The sequence below is a fragment of the Hydractinia symbiolongicarpus genome, chromosome 12, assembly GCF_029227915.1.
Source record: "Hydractinia symbiolongicarpus strain clone_291-10 chromosome 12, HSymV2.1, whole genome shotgun sequence".
Taxonomy (NCBI): Eukaryota; Metazoa; Cnidaria; class Hydrozoa; order Anthoathecata; family Hydractiniidae; genus Hydractinia; species Hydractinia symbiolongicarpus.
The window spans coordinates 26,663,302-26,679,761 of record NC_079886.1 but is presented as its reverse complement, the minus strand read 5'-3'; positions in this window follow the sequence as shown (position 1 = coordinate 26,679,761).

Below are 16,460 nucleotides of genomic sequence, written 5' to 3'. Positions count from 1 at the left end.
ACTTGTAGTTTCAAAAAATGATTTCATTTTTGATGAGACGCTGTATAAAAGGAGTTTAATCGCCGGCAAACGAAAACCCGCGATTTGCCGTAAATCCCGGGCTTGACCCGTATAGTCGAATGTATACAAAGAAAGTAAACTGGGAGTAAACTCATTTCCCGAACGATTTCTTAAATTAGTTTTTTACCACTAAAACGCATAAGACTTGTAGTTTTCAAAAACGATTTCATTTTTGATGAGACGCTGAATAAAAGGAGTTTAATCGCCGGCAAACGAAAACCCGCAATTTCCCGTAAATCCCGGACTCGGCCCGTATAGTCAAAAGTATACAAAGAAAGTACCCAGGGAGTAAACTCACTTCCCGAACGATTCTTTAAATTATTTTTTCACCACTAAAACGCATGAGACTTGCAGTTTTCAAAAATAATTTCATTCTTGATGAGACGCTGAATAAAAGGAGTTTAATCGCCGGCAAACGAAATCCCGCGATTTTCCGTATATCATGGACGCGGCCCGTACAGTGAAAAGTATACAAAGAAAGTACCCGGGGAGTAAACTCATTTCCCGAACGATTCTTTAAATTATTTTTTCACCACTAAAACGCATGAGACTTGTAGTTTTCAAAAATGATTTCGTTTTTGATGAGACGCTGAATAAAAGGAGTTTAATCGCCGGCAAACGAAAACCCGCGATTTCCCGTAAATCCCGGGCTTGGCCGTATAGTCGAATGTATACAAAGAAAATACCCAGGGAGTAAACTCATTTGCCGAACGATTTTTTGAATTATTTCTTCACCACTAAAACGCATGAGACTTGTAGTTTTCAAAAATGATTTCATTTTTGATGAGACGCTGAATAAAAGGAGTTTAATCGCCGGCAAACGAAATCCCGCGATTTTCCGTATATCACGGACTCGGCCCGTACAGTGAAAAGTATACAAAGAAAGTACCCAGGCAGTAAACTCATTTCCCAAACGATTCTTTAAATTATTTTTTCACCACTAAAACGCATGAGACTTGTAGTTTTCAAAAACGATTTCATTTTTGATGAGACGCTGAATAAAAGGAGTTTAATCGCCGGCAAACGAAATCCCGCGCTTTTCCGTATATCACGGACTCGGCCCGTACAGTGAAAAGTATACAAAGAAAGTACAAAGGAAGTAAACTCATTTCCCAAACGATTCTTTAAATTATTTTTTCACCACTAAAACGCATGAAACTTGTAGTTTTTAAAAATGATTTCATTTTTGATGAGACGCTGTATAAAAGGAGTTTAATCGCCGGCAAACGAAAACCCGCGATTTGCCGTAAATCCCGGGCTTGACCCGTATAGTCAAATGTATACAAAGAAAGTAAACTGGGAGTAAACTCATTTCCCGAACGATTTTTTAAATTATTTCTTCACCCCTAAAACACATGAGACTTGTAGTTTTCAAATATAATTTCATTTTTGATGAGACGCTGAATAAAAGGAGTTTAATCGCCGGCAAACGAAAACCCGCGATTTGCCGTAAATCCCGAGCTTGACCCGTACAGTGAAAAGTATACAAAGAAAGTACCCGGGGAGTAAACTCATTTCCCGAACGATTCTTTAAATTATTTTTTCACCACTAAAACGCATGAGACTTGTAGTTTTCAAAAATGATTTCGTTTTTGATGAGACGCTGAATAAAAGGAGTTTAATCGCCGGCAAACGAAAACCCGCGATTTCCCGTAAATCCCGGGCTTGGCCGTATAGTCGAATGTATACAAAGAAAATATCCAGGGAGTAAACTCATTTGCCGAACGATTTCTTGAATTATTTCTTCACCAATAAAACGCATGAGACTTGTAGTTTTCAAAAATGATTTCATTTTTGATGAGACTCTGAATAAAAGTCGTTTAATCGCCGACAAACGAAATCCCGCGATTTTCCGTATATCACGGACTCGGCCCGTACAGTGAAAAGTATACAAAGAAAGTACCCAGGGAGTAAACTCATTTCCCAAAGGATTTTTTAAATTATTTTTTCACCACTAAAACGCATGAGACTTGTAGTTTTTAAAAACGATTTCATTTTTGATGAGACGCTGAATAAAAGGAGTTTAATCGCCGGCAAACGAAATCCCGCGCTTTTCCGTATATCACGGACTCGGCCCGTACAGTGAAAAGTATACAAAGAAAGTACAAAGGGAGTAAACTCATTTCCCAAACGATTCTTTAAATTATTTTTTCACCACTAAAACGCATTGGACTTGTAGTTTTTAAAAATGATTTCATTTTTGATGAGACGCTGTATAAAAGGAGTTTAATCGCCGGCAAACGAAAACCCGCGATTTGCCGTAAATCCCGGGCTTGACCCGTATAGTCGAATGTATACAAAGAAAGTAAACTGGCAGTAAACTCATTTCCCGAACGATTTTTTAAATTATTTCTTCACCACTAAAACACATGAGACTTGTAGTTTTCAAAAATGATTTCATTTTTGATGAGACGCTGAATAAACGGAGTTTAATCGCCAGCAAACGAAAACCCGCGATTTGCCGTAAATCCCGGGCTTGACCCGTATAGTCAAATGTATACAAAGAAAGTAAACTGGGAGTAAACTCATTTCCCGAACGATTTTTTAAATTAATTTTTTACCACTAAAACACATAAGACATGTAGTTTTCAGAAACGATTTCATTTTTGATGAGACGCTGAATAAAAGGAGTTTAATCGCCGGCAAACGAAAACCCGCAATTTCCCGTAAATCCCGGACTCAGCCCGTATAGTCAAAAGTATACAAAGAAAGTACCCAGGGAGTTAACTCACTTCCCAAACGATTCTTTAAATTAATTTTTCACCACTAAAACGCATGAGACTTGTAGTTTTCAAAAATGATTTCATTCTTGATGAGACGCTGAATAAAAGGAGTTTAATCGCCGGCAAACGAAATCCTGCGATTTTCCGTATATCACGGACTCGGCCGTACAGTAAAAAGTATACAAAGAAAGTACCCAGGGAGTAAACTCATTTCCTAAACGATTCTTTAAATTATTTTTTCACCACTAAAACGCATGAGACTTGGAGTTTTCAAAAATGATTTCGTTTTTGATGAGACGCTGAATAAAAGGAGTTTAATCGCCGGCAAACGAAATCCCGCGATTTTCCGTATATCACGGACTCGGCCCGTACAGTGAAAAGTATACAAAGAAAGTACCCAGGGAGTAAACTCATTTCCCAAACGATTCTTTAAATTATTTTTTCACCACTAAAACGCATGAGACTTGTAGTTTTTAAAAATGATTTCGTTTTTGATGAGACGCTGAATAAAAGGAGTTTAATCGCCGGCAAACGAAAACCCGCGATTTTCCGTATATCACGGACTCGGCCCGTACAGTGAAAAGTATACAAAGAAAGTACCCAGGGGGTAAACTCATTTCCCAAAGGATTCTTTAAATTATTTTTTCACCACTAAAACGCATGAGACTTGTAGTTTTCAAAAATTATTTCATTTTTGATGAGACGCTGTATAAAAGAAGTTTAATCGCCGGCAAACGAAAACTTGCGATTTGCCGTAAATTCCGGGCTTGACCCGTATAGTCGAATGTATACAAAGAAAGTAAACTGGGAGTAAGCTCATTTCCCGAACGATTTTTTAAATTAATTTTTTAACACTAAAACTCATGAGACTTGTAGTTTTCAAAGATGATTTCATTTTTGATGAGACGCTGAATAAAAGGAGTTTAATCGCCGGCAAACGAAAACCCGCGATTTGCCGTAAATCCCGGGCTTGACCCGTATAGTCAAATGTATACAAAGAAAGTAAACTGGGAGTAAACTCATTTCCCGAACGATTTTTTAAATTAATTTTTTACCACTAAAACGCATAAGACTTGTAGTTTTCAAAAACGATTTTATTTTTGATGAGACGCTGAATAAAAGGAGTTTAATCGCCGGCAAACGAAAACCCGCAATTTCCCGTAAATCCGGGACTCGGCCCGTATAGTCAAAAGTTTACAAAGAAAGTACCCAGGGAGTAAACTCATTTCCCGAACGATTCTTTAAATTATTTTTTCACCACTAAAACGCATGAGACTTGTAGTTTTCAAAAATGATTTCATTCTTGATGAGACGCTGAATAAATGGAGTTTAATCGCCGGCAAACGAAATCTCGCGATTTTCCGTATAACACGGACTCGGCCCGTACAGTGAAAAGTATACAAAGAAAGTACCCAGGGAGTAAACTCATTTCCCAAACGATTCTTTAAATTATTTTTTCACCACCAAAACGCATGAGACTTGTAGTTTTCAAAAATGATTTCGTTTTTGATGAGACGCTGAATAAATGGAGTTTAATCGCCGGCAAACGAAATCTCGCGATTTTCCGTATATCACGGACTCGGCCCGTACAGTGAAAAGTATACAAAGAAAGTACCCAGGGAGTAAACTCATTTCCCAAACGATTCTTTAAATTATTTTTTCACCACTAAAACGCATGAGACTTGTAGTTTTCAAAAATGATTTCGTTTTTGATGAGACGCTAAATAAAAGGAGTTTAATCGCCGGCAAACGAAAACCCGCGATTTCCCGTAAATCCCGGGCTTGGCCGCATAGTCGAATGTATACAAAGAAAATTCCCAGGGAGTAAACTCATTTGCCAAATGATTTTTTGAATTATTTCTTCACCACTAAAAGGCATGAGACTTGTAGTTTTCAAAAATGATTTCATTTTTGATGAGACGCTGAATAAAAGGAGTTTAATCGCCGGCAAACGAAAACCCGCAATTTCCCGTAAATCCCGGACTCGGCCCGTATAGTCAAAAGTATACAAAGAAAGTACCCAGGGAGTAAACTCATTTCCCGAACGATTCTTTAATTTATTTTTTCACCACTAAAACGCATGAGACTTTTAGTTTTCAAAAATGATTTCATTCTTGATGAGACGCTGAATAAAAGGAGTTTAATCGCCGGCAAACGAAAACCTGCGATTTTCCGTATATCACGGACTCGGCCGGTACAGTGAAAAGTATACAAAGAAAGTACCCAGGGAGTAAACTCATTTCTCAAACGATTCTTTAAATTATTTTTTCACCACTAAAACGCATGAGACTTGTAGTTTTCAAAAATGATTTCGTTTTTGATGAGACGCTGAATAAAAGGAGTTTAATCGCCGGCAAACGAAATCCCGCGATTTTCCGTATATCACGGACTCGGCCCGTACAGTGAAAAGTATACAAAGAAAGTACCCAGGGAGTAAACTCATTTCCCAAACGATTCTTTAAATTATTTTTTCACCACTAAAACGCATGAGACTTTTAGTTTTCAAAAATGATTTCATTCTTGATGAGACGCTGAATAAAAGGAGTTTAATCGCCGGCAAACGAAAACCTGCGATTTTCCGTATATCACGGACTCGGCCCGTACAGTGAAAACGCATGAGACTTGTAGTTTTCAAAAATGATTTCATTCTTGATGAGACGCTGAATAAATGGAGGTTAATCGCCGGCAAACGAAATCTCGCGATTTTTACGTATATCACGGACTCGGCCCGTACAGTGAAAAGTATACAAAGAAAGTACCCAGGGAGTAAACTCATTTCCCAAACGATTCTTTAATTTATTTTTTCACCACCAAAACGCATGAGACTTGTAGTTTTCAAAAATGATTTCGTTTTTGATGAGACGCTGAATAAATGGAGTTTAATCGCCGGCAAACGAAATCTCGCGATTTTCCGTATATCACGGACTCGGCCCGTACAGTGAAAAGTATACAAAGAAAGTACCCAGGGAGTAAACTCATTTCCCAAACGATTCTTTAAATTATTTTTTCACCACTAAAACGCATGAGACTTGTAGTTTTCAAAAATGATTTCGTTTTTGATGAGACGCTAAATAAAAGGAGTTTAATCGCCGGCAAACGAAAACCCGCGATTTCCCGTAAATCCCGGGCTTGGCCGCATAGTCGAATGTATACAAAGAAAATTCCCAGGGAGTAAACTCATTTGCCAAACGATTTTTTGAATTATTTCTTCACCACTAAAAGGCATGAGACTTGTAGTTTTCAAAAATGATTTTATTTTTGATGAGACGCTGAATAAAAGGAGTTTAATTGCCGGCAAACGAAAACCCGCAATTTCCCGTAAATCCCGGACTCGGCCCGTATAGTCAAAAGTATACAAAGAAAGTACCCAGGAAGTAAACTCATTTCCCGAACGATTCTTTAATTTATTTTTTCACCACTAAAACGCATGAGACTTTTAGTTTTCAAAAATGATTTCATTCTTGATGAGACGCTGAATAAAAGGAGTTTAATCGCCGGCAAACGAAAACCTGCGATTTTCCGTATATCACGGACTCGGCCCGTACAGTGAAAAGTATACAAAGAAAGTACCCAGGGAGTAAACTCATTTCTCAAACGATTCTTTAAATTATTTTTTCACCACTAAAACGCATGAGACTTGTAGTTTTCAAAAATGATTTCGTTTTTGATGAGACGCTGAATAAAAGGAGTTTAATCGCCGGCAAACGAAATCCCGCGATTTTCCGTATATCACGGACTCGGCCCGTACAGTGAAAAGTATACAAAGAAAGTACCCAGGGAGTAAACTCATTTCCCAAACGATTCTTTAAATTATTTTTTCACCACTAAAACGCATGAGACTTTTAGCTTTCAAAAATGATTTCATTCTTGATGAGACGCTGAATAAAAGGAGTTTAATCGCCGGCAAACGAAAACCTGCGATTTTCCGTATATCACGGACTCGGCCCGTACAGTGAAAAGTATACAAAGAAAGTACCCAGGGAGTAAACTCATTTCTCAAACGATTCTTTAAATTATTTTTTCACCACTAAAACGCATGAGACTTGTAGTTTTCAAAAATGATTTCATTCTTGATGAGACGCTGAATAAAAGGAGTTTAATCGCCGGCAAACGAAAACCTGCGATTTTCCGTATATCACGGACTCGGCCCGTACAGTGAAAAGTATACAAAGAAAGTACCCAGGGAGTAAACTCATTTCTCAAACGATTCTTTAAATTATTTTTTCACCACTAAAACGCATGAGACTTGTAGTTTTCAAAAATGATTTCGTTTTTGATGAGACGCTGAATAAAAGGAGTTTAATCGCCGGCAAACGAAATCCCGCGATTTTCCGTATATCACGGACTCGGCCCGTACAGTGAAAAGTATACAAAGAAAGTACCCAGGGAGTAAACTCATTTCCCAAACGATTCTTTAAATTATTTTTTCACCACTAAAACGCATGAGACTTTTAGTTTTCAAAAATGATTTCATTCTTGATGAGACGCTGAATAAAAGGAGTTTAATCGCCGGCAAACGAAAACCTGCGATTTTCCGTATATCACGGACTCGGCCCGTACAGTGAAAAGTATACAAAGAAAGTACCCAGGGAGTAAACTCATTTCTCAAACGATTCTTTAAATTATTTTTTCACCACTAAAACGCATGAGACTTGTAGTTTTCAAAAATGATTTCATTCTTGATGAGACGCTGAATAAAAGGAGTTTAATCGCCGGCAAACGAAAACCTGCGATTTTCCGTATATCACGGACTCGGCCCGTACAGTGAAAAGTATACAAAGAAAGTACCCAGGGAGTAAACTCATTTCTCAAACGATTCTTTAAATTATTTTTTCACCACTAAAACGCATGAGACTTGTAGTTTTCAAAAATGATTTCGTTTTTGATGAGACGCTGAATAAAAGGAGTTTAATCGCCGGCAAACGAAATCCTGCGATTTTCCGTATATCACGGACTCGGCCCGTACAGTGAAAAGTATACAAAGAAAGTACCCAGGGAGTAAACTCATTTCCCAAACGATTCTTTAAATTATTTTTTCACCACTAAAACGCATGAGACTTGTAGTTTTCAAAAATGATTTCGTTTTTGATGAGACGCTGAATAAAAGGAGTTTAATCGCCGGCAAACGAAAACCCGCGATTTCCCGTAAATCCCGGGCTTGACCGTATAGTCGAATGTATACAAAGAAAATTCCCATTGAGTAAACTCATTTGCCAAACGATTTTTTAAATTATTTCTTCACCACTAAAACGCACGAGACTTGTAGTTTTCAAAAATGATTTCATTTTTGATGAGACGCTGAATAAAAGGAGTTTAATCGCCGGCAAACGAAAACCCGCGATTTGCCGTAAATCCCGGGCTTGACCCGTATAGTCAAATGTATACAAAGAAAGTAAACTGGGAGTAAACTTATTTCTCGAACGATTTTTTAAATTAAATTTTTACCACTAAAACGTATAAGACTTGTAGTTTTCAAAAACGATTTCATTTTTGATGAGACGCTGAATAAAAGGAGTTTAATCGCCGGCAAACGAAAACTCGCAATTTCCCGTAAATCCCGGACTCGGCCCGTATAGTCAAAAGTATACAAAGAAAGTACCCAGGGAGTAAACTCATTTCCCGAACGATTCTTTAAATTATTTTTTCACCACTAAAACGCATGAGACTTGTAGTTTTCAAAAATGATTTCATTTTTGATGAGACGCTGAATAAAAGGAGTTTAATTGCCGGCAAACGAAAACCTGCGATTTTCCGTATATCACGGACTCGGCCCGTACAGTGAAAAGTATACATGGAAAGTACCCAGGGAGTAAACTCATTTCCCAAACGATTCTTTAAATTATTTTTTCACCACTAAAACGCATGAGATTTGTAGTTTTCAAAAATGATTTCATTTTTGATGAGACGATGAATAAAAGGAGTTTAATCGCCGGCAAACGAAATCTCGCGATTTCCCGTAAATCCCGGACTCGGCCCGTATAGTCAAAAGTATACAAAGAAAGTACCCAGGGAGTAAACTCATTTCCCGAACGATTCATTAAATTATTTTTTCACCACTAAAAGGCATGAGACTTGTAGTTTTTAAAAATGATTTCATTTTTGATGAGACGCTGAATAAAAGGAGTTTAATCGCCGGCAAACGAAAACCCGCAATTTCCCGTAAATCCCGGACTCGGCCCGTATAGTCAAAAGTATACAAAGAAAGTACCCAGGGAGTAAACTCATTTCCCGAACGATTCTTTAAATTATTTTTTCACCACTAAAACGCATGAGACTTGTAGTTTTCAAAAATGATTTCATTTTTGATGAGACGCTGAATAAAAGGAGTTTAATCGCCGGCAAACGAAAACCCGCGATTTTGCGTATATCACGGACTCGGCCCGTACAGTGAAAAGTATACAAAGAAAGTACCCAGGGAGTAAACTCATTTCCCAAACGATTCTTTAAATTATTTTTTCACAACTAAAACGCATGAGACTTGTAGTTTTCAAAAACGATTTCATTTTTGATGAGACGCTGTATAAAAGGAGTTTAATCGCCGGCAAACGAAAACTTGCGATTTGCCGTAAATCCCGGGCTTGGCCCGTATAGTCGAATGTATACAAAGAAAGTAAACTGGGAGTAAACTCATTTCCCGAACGATTTTTTAAATTAATTTTTTACCACTAAAACGCATAAGACTTGTAGTTTTCAAAAACGATTTCATTTTTGATGAGACGCTGAATAAAAGGAGTTTAATCGCCGGCAAACGAAAACCCACAATTTCCCGTAAATCCCGGACTCGGCGCGTATAGTCAAATGTATACAAAGAAAGTACCCAGGGAGTAAACTCATTTCCTGAACGATTCTTTAAATTATTTTTTCACCACTAAAACGCATGATACTTGTAGTTTTCAAAAATGACTTCATTTTTGATGAGACGCTGAATAAAAGGAGTTTAATCGCCGGTAAACGAAAACCCGCGATTTTCCGTAAATCCCGGGCTTGACCCGTATAGTGGAATGTATACAAAGAAAGTAAACTGGGAGTAAACTCATTTCCCGAACGATTTTTTAAATTAATTTTTTACCACTAAAACGCATAAGACTTGTAGTTTTCAAAAACGATTTCATTTTTGATGAGACGCTGAATAAAAGGAGTTTAATCGCCGGCAAACGAAAACCCGCAATTTCCCGTAAATCCCGTACTCGGCCCGTATAGTCAAAAGTATACAAAGAAAGTACCCAGGGAGTAAACTCATTTCCCGAACGATTCTTTAAATTATTTTTTCACCACTAAAACGCATGAGACTTGTAGTTTTCAAAAATGATTTCAATTTTGATGAGACGCTGAATAAAAGGAGTTTAATCGCCGGCAAACAAAAACCCGCGATTTGCCGTAAATTCCCGGGCTTGGCCGGATAGTCTAATGTATACAAAAGAAAATACCCAGGGAGTAAACTCATTTCCCGAACGATTTTTTAAATTATTTCTTCACCACTAAAACGCATGAGACTTGTAGTTTTCAAAAACGATTTCATTTTTGATGAGACGCTGAATAAAAGGAGTTTAATCGCCGGCAAACGAAAACCCGCAATTTCCCGTAAATCCCGGACTCAACCCGTATAGTTAAAAGTATACAAAGAAAGTACCCAGGGAGTAAACTCATTTCACGAACGATTCTTTAAATTATTTTTTCACCACTAAAACGCATGATACTTGTAGTTTTCAAAAATGACTTCATTTTTGATGAGACGCTGAATAAAAGGAGTTTAATCGCCGGCAAACGAAAACCCCTGATTTTCCGTAAATCCCGGGCTTGACCCGTATAGTGGAATGTATACAAAGAAAGTAAACTGGGAGTAAACTCATTTCCCGAACGATTTTTTAAATTAATTTTTTACCACTAAAACGCATAAGACTTGTAGTTTTCAAAAACGATTTCATTTTTGATGAGACGCTGAATAAAAGGAGTTTAATCGCCGGCAAACAAAAACCCGCAATTTCCCGTAAATCCCGTACTCGGCCCGTACAGTGAAAAGTATACAAAGAAAGTACCCGGGGAGTAAACTCATTTCCCGAACGATTCTCTAAATTTTTTTTTTCACCACTAAAACGCATGAGACTTGTAGTTTTCAAAAATGATTTCGTTTTTGATGAGACGCTGAATAAAAGGAGTTTAATCGCCGGCAAACGAAAACCCGCGATTTCCCGTAAATCCCGGGCTTGGCCGTATAGTCGAATATATACAAAGAAAATACCCAGGGAGTAAACTCATTTGCCGAACGAGTTTTTGAATTATTTCTTCACCACTAAAACGCATGAGACTTGTAGTTTTCAAAAATGATTTCATTTTTGATGAGACGCTGAATAAAAGGAGTTTAATCGCCGGCAAACGAAATCCCGCGATTTTCCGTATATCACGGACTCGGCCCGTACAGTGAAAAGTATACAAAGAAAGTACCCAGGGAGTAAACGCATTTCCCAAACGATTCTTTAAATTATTTTTTCACCACTAAAACGCATGAGACTTGTAGTTTTCAAAAACGATTTCATTTTTGATGAGACGCTGAATAAAAGGAGTTTAATCGCCGGCAAACGAAAACCCGCAATTTCCCGTAAATCCCGGACTCGGCCCGTATAGCCAAAAGTATACAAAGAAAGTACCCAGGGAGTAAACTCACTTCCCGAACGATTCTTTAAATTATTTTTTCACCACTAAAACGCATGACACTTGTAGTTTTCAAAAACGATTTCATTTTTGATGAGACGCTGAATAAAAGGAGTTTAATCGCCGGCAAACGAAATCCCGCGCTTTTCCGTATATCACGGACTCGGCCCGTACAGTGAAAAGTATACAAAGAAAGTACAAATGGAGTAAACTTATTTCCCAAACGATTCTTTAAATTATTTTTTCACCACTAAAACGCATGAGACTTGTAGTTTCAAAAAATGATTTCATTTTTGATGAGACGCTGTATAAAAGGAGTTTAATCGCCGGCAAACGAAAACCCGCGATTTGCCGTAAATCCCGGGCTTGACCCGTATAGTCGAATGTATACAAAGAAAGTAAACTGGGAGTAAACTCATTTCCCGAACGATTTCTTAAATTAGTTTTTTACCACTAAAACGCATAAGAATTGTAGTTTTCAAAAACGATTTCATTTTTGATGAGACGCTGAATAAAAGGAGTTTAATCGCCGGCAAACGAAAACCCGCAATTTCCCGTAAATCCCGGACTCGGCCCGTATAGTCAAAAGTATACAAAGAAAGTACCCAGGGAGTAAACTCACTTCCCGAACGATTCTTTAAATTATTTTTTCACCACTAAAACGCATGAGACTTGCAGTTTTCAAAAATAATTTCATTCTTGATGAGACGCTGAATAAAAGGAGTTTAATCGCCGGCAAACGAAATCCCGCGATTTTCCGTATATCATGGACGCGGCCCGTACAGTGAAAAGTATACAAAGAAAGTACCCGGGGAGTAAACTCATTTCCCGAACGATTCTTTAAATTATTTTTTCACCACTAAAACGCATGAGACTTGTAGTTTTCAAAAATGATTTCGTTTTTGATGAGACGCTGAATAAAAGGAGTTTAATCGCCGGCAAACGAAAACCCGCGATTTCCCGTAAATCCCGGGCTTGGCCGTATAGTCGAATGTATACAAAGAAAATACCCAGGGAGTAAACTCATTTGCCGAACGATTTTTTGAATTATTTCTTCACCACTAAAACGCATGAGACTTGTAGTTTTCAAAAATGATTTCATTTTTGATGAGACGCTGAATAAAAGGAGTTTAATCGCCGGCAAACGAAATCCCGCGATTTTCCGTATATCACGGACTCGGCCCGTACAGTGAAAAGTATACAAAGAAAGTACCCAGGGAGTAAACTCATTTCCCAAACGATTCTTTAAATTATTTTTTCACCACTAAAACGCATGAGACTTGTAGTTTTCAAAAACGATTTCATTTTTGATGAGACGCTGAATAAAAGGAGTTTAATCGCCGGCAAACGAAATCCCGCGCTTTTCCGTATATCACGGACTCGGCCCGTACAGTGAAAAGTATACAAAGAAAGTACAAAGGAAGTAAACTCATTTCCCAAACGATTCTTTAAATTATTTTTTCACCACTAAAACGCATGAAACTTGTAGTTTTTAAAAATGATTTCATTTTTGATGAGACGCTGTATAAAAGGAGTTTAATCGCCGGCAAACGAAAACCCGCGATTTGCCGTAAATCCCGGGCTTGACCCGTATAGTCAAATGTATACAAAGAAAGTAAACTGGGAGTAAACTCATTTCCCGAACGATTTTTTAAATTATTTCTTCACCCCTAAAACACATGAGACTTGTAGTTTTCAAATATAATTTCATTTTTGATGAGACGCTGAATAAAAGGAGTTTAATCGCCGGCAAACGAAAACCCGCGATTTGCCGTAAATCCCGAGCTTGACCCGTATAGTCAAATGTATACAAAGAAAGTACCCAGGGAGTAAACTCACTTCCCGAACGATTCTTTAAATTATTTTTTCACCACTAAAACGCATGAGACTTGCAGTTTTCAAAAATAATTTCATTCTTGATGAGACGCTGAATAAAAGGAGTTTAATCGCCGGCAAACGAAATCCCGCGATTTTCCGTATATCACGGACTCGGCCCGTACAGTGAAAAGTATACAAAGAAAGTACCCGGGGAGTAAACTCATTTCCCGAACGATTCTTTAAATTATTTTTTCACCACTAAAACGCATGAGACTTGTAGTTTTCAAAAATGATTTCGTTTTTGATGAGACGCTGAATAAAAGAAGTTTAATCGCCGGCAAACGAAAACCCGCGATTTCCCGTAAATCCCGGGCTTGGCCTTAGAGTCGAATGTATACAAAGAAAATATCCAGGGAGTAAACTCATTTGCCGAACGATTTCTTGAATTATTTCTTCACCAATAAAACGCATGAGACTTGTAGTTTTCAAAAATGATTTCATTTTTGATGAGACGCTGAATAAAAGTAGTTTAATCGCCGACAAACGAAATCCCGCGATTTTCCGTATATCACGGACTCGGCCCGTACAGTGAAAAGTATACAAAGAAAGTACCCAGGGAGTAAACTCATTTCCCAAAGGATTTTTTAAATTATTTTTTCACCACTAAAACGCATGAGACTTGTAGTTTTTAAAAACGATTTCATTTTTGATGAGACGCTGAATAAAAGGAGTTTAATCGCCGGCAAACGAAATCCCGCGCTTTTCCGTATATCACGGACTCGGCCCGTACAGTGAAAAGTATACAAAGAAAGTACAAAGGGAGTAAACTCATTTCCCAAACGATTCTTTAAATTATTTTTTCACCACTAAAACGCATTGGACTTGTAGTTTTTAAAAATGATTTCATTTTTGATGAGACGCTGTATAAAAGGAGTTTAATCGCCGGCAAACGAAAACCCGCGATTTGCCGTAAATCCAGGGCTTGACCCGTATAGTCGAATGTATACAAAGAAAGTAAACTGGCAGTAAACTCATTTCCCGAACGATTTTTTAAATTATTTCTTCACCACTAAAACGCATGAGACTTGTAGTTTTCAAAAACGATTTCATTTTTGATGAGACGCTGAATAAAAGGAGTTTAATCGCCGGCAAACGAAATCCCGCGCTTTTCCGTATATCACGGACTCGGCCCGTACAGTGAAAAGTATACAAAGAAAGTACAAAGGAAGTAAACTCATTTCCCAAACGATTCTTTAAATTATTTTTTCACCACTAAAACGCATGAAACTTGTAGTTTTTAAAAATGATTTCATTTTTGATGAGACGCTGTATAAAAGGAGTTTAATCGCCGGCAAACGAAAACCCGCGATTTGCCGTAAATCCCGGGCTTGACCCGTATAGTCAAATGTATACAAAGAAAGTAAACTGGGAGTAAACTCATTTCCCGAACGATTTTTTAAATTATTTCTTCACCCCTAAAACACATGAGACTTGTAGTTTTCAAATATAATTTCATTTTTGATGAGACGCTGAATAAAAGGAGTTTAATCGCCGGCAAACGAAAACCCGCGATTTGCCGTAAATCCCGAGCTTGACCCGTATAGTCAAATGTATACAAAGAAAGTACCCAGGGAGTAAACTCACTTCCCGAACGATTCTTTAAATTATTTTTTCACCACTAAAACGCATGAGACTTGCAGTTTTCAAAAATAATTTCATTCTTGATGAGACGCTGAATAAAAGGAGTTTAATCGCCGGCAAACGAAATCCCGCGATTTTCCGTATATCACGGACTCGGCCCGTACAGTGAAAAGTATACAAAGAAAGTACCCGGGGAGTAAACTCATTTCCCGAACGATTCTTTAAATTATTTTTTCACCACTAAAACGCATGAGACTTGTAGTTTTCAAAAATGATTTCGTTTTTGATGAGACGCTGAATAAAAGGAGTTTAATCGCCGGCAAACGAAAACCCGCGATTTCCCGTAAATCCCGGGCTTGGCCTTAGAGTCGAATGTATACAAAGAAAATATCCAGGGAGTAAACTCATTTGCCGAACGATTTCTTGAATTATTTCTTCACCAATAAAACGCATGAGACTTGTAGTTTTCAAAAATGATTTCATTTTTGATGAGACGCTGAATAAAAGTAGTTTAATCGCCGACAAACGAAATCCCGCGATTTTCCGTATATCACGGACTCGGCCCGTACAGTGAAAAGTATACAAAGAAAGTACCCAGGGAGTAAACTCATTTCCCAAAGGATTTTTTAAATTATTTTTTCACCACTAAAACGCATGAGACTTGTAGTTTTTAAAAACGATTTCATTTTTGATGAGACGCTGAATAAAAGGAGTTTAATCGCCGGCAAACGAAATCCCGCGCTTTTCCGTATATCACGGACTCGGCCCGTACAGTGAAAAGTATACAAAGAAAGTACAAAGGGAGTAAACTCATTTCCCAAACGATTCTTTAAATTATTTTTTCACCACTAAAACGCATTGGACTTGTAGTTTTTAAAAATGATTTCATTTTTGATGAGACGCTGTATAAAAGGAGTTTAATCGCCGGCAAACGAAAACCCGCGATTTGCCGTAAATCCCGGGCTTGACCCGTATAGTCGAATGTATACAAAGAAAGTAAACTGGCAGTAAACTCATTTCCCGAACGATTTTTTAAATTATTTCTTCACCACTAAAACACATGAGACTTGTAGTTTTCAAAAATGATTTCATTTTTGATGAGACGCTGAATAAACGGAGTTTAATCGCCAGCAAACGAAAACCCGCGATTTGCCGTAAATCCCGGGCTTGACCCGTATAGTCAAATGTATACAAAGAAAGTAAACTGGGAGTAAACTCATTTCCCGAACGATTTTTTAAATTAATTTTTTACCACTAAAACACATAAGACATGTAGTTTTCAGAAACGATTTCATTTTTGATGAGACGCTGAATAAAAGGAGTTTAATCGCCGGCAAACGAAAACCCGCAATTTCCCGTAAATCCCGGACTCAGCCCGTATAGTCAAAAGTATACAAAGAAAGTACCCAGGGAGTTAACTCACTTCCCAAACGATTCTTTAAATTAATTTTTCACCACTAAAACGCATGAGACTTGTAGTTTTCAAAAATGATTTCATTCTTGATGAGACGCTGAATAAAAGGAGTTTAATCGCCGGCAAACGAAATCCTGCGATTTTCCGTATATCAC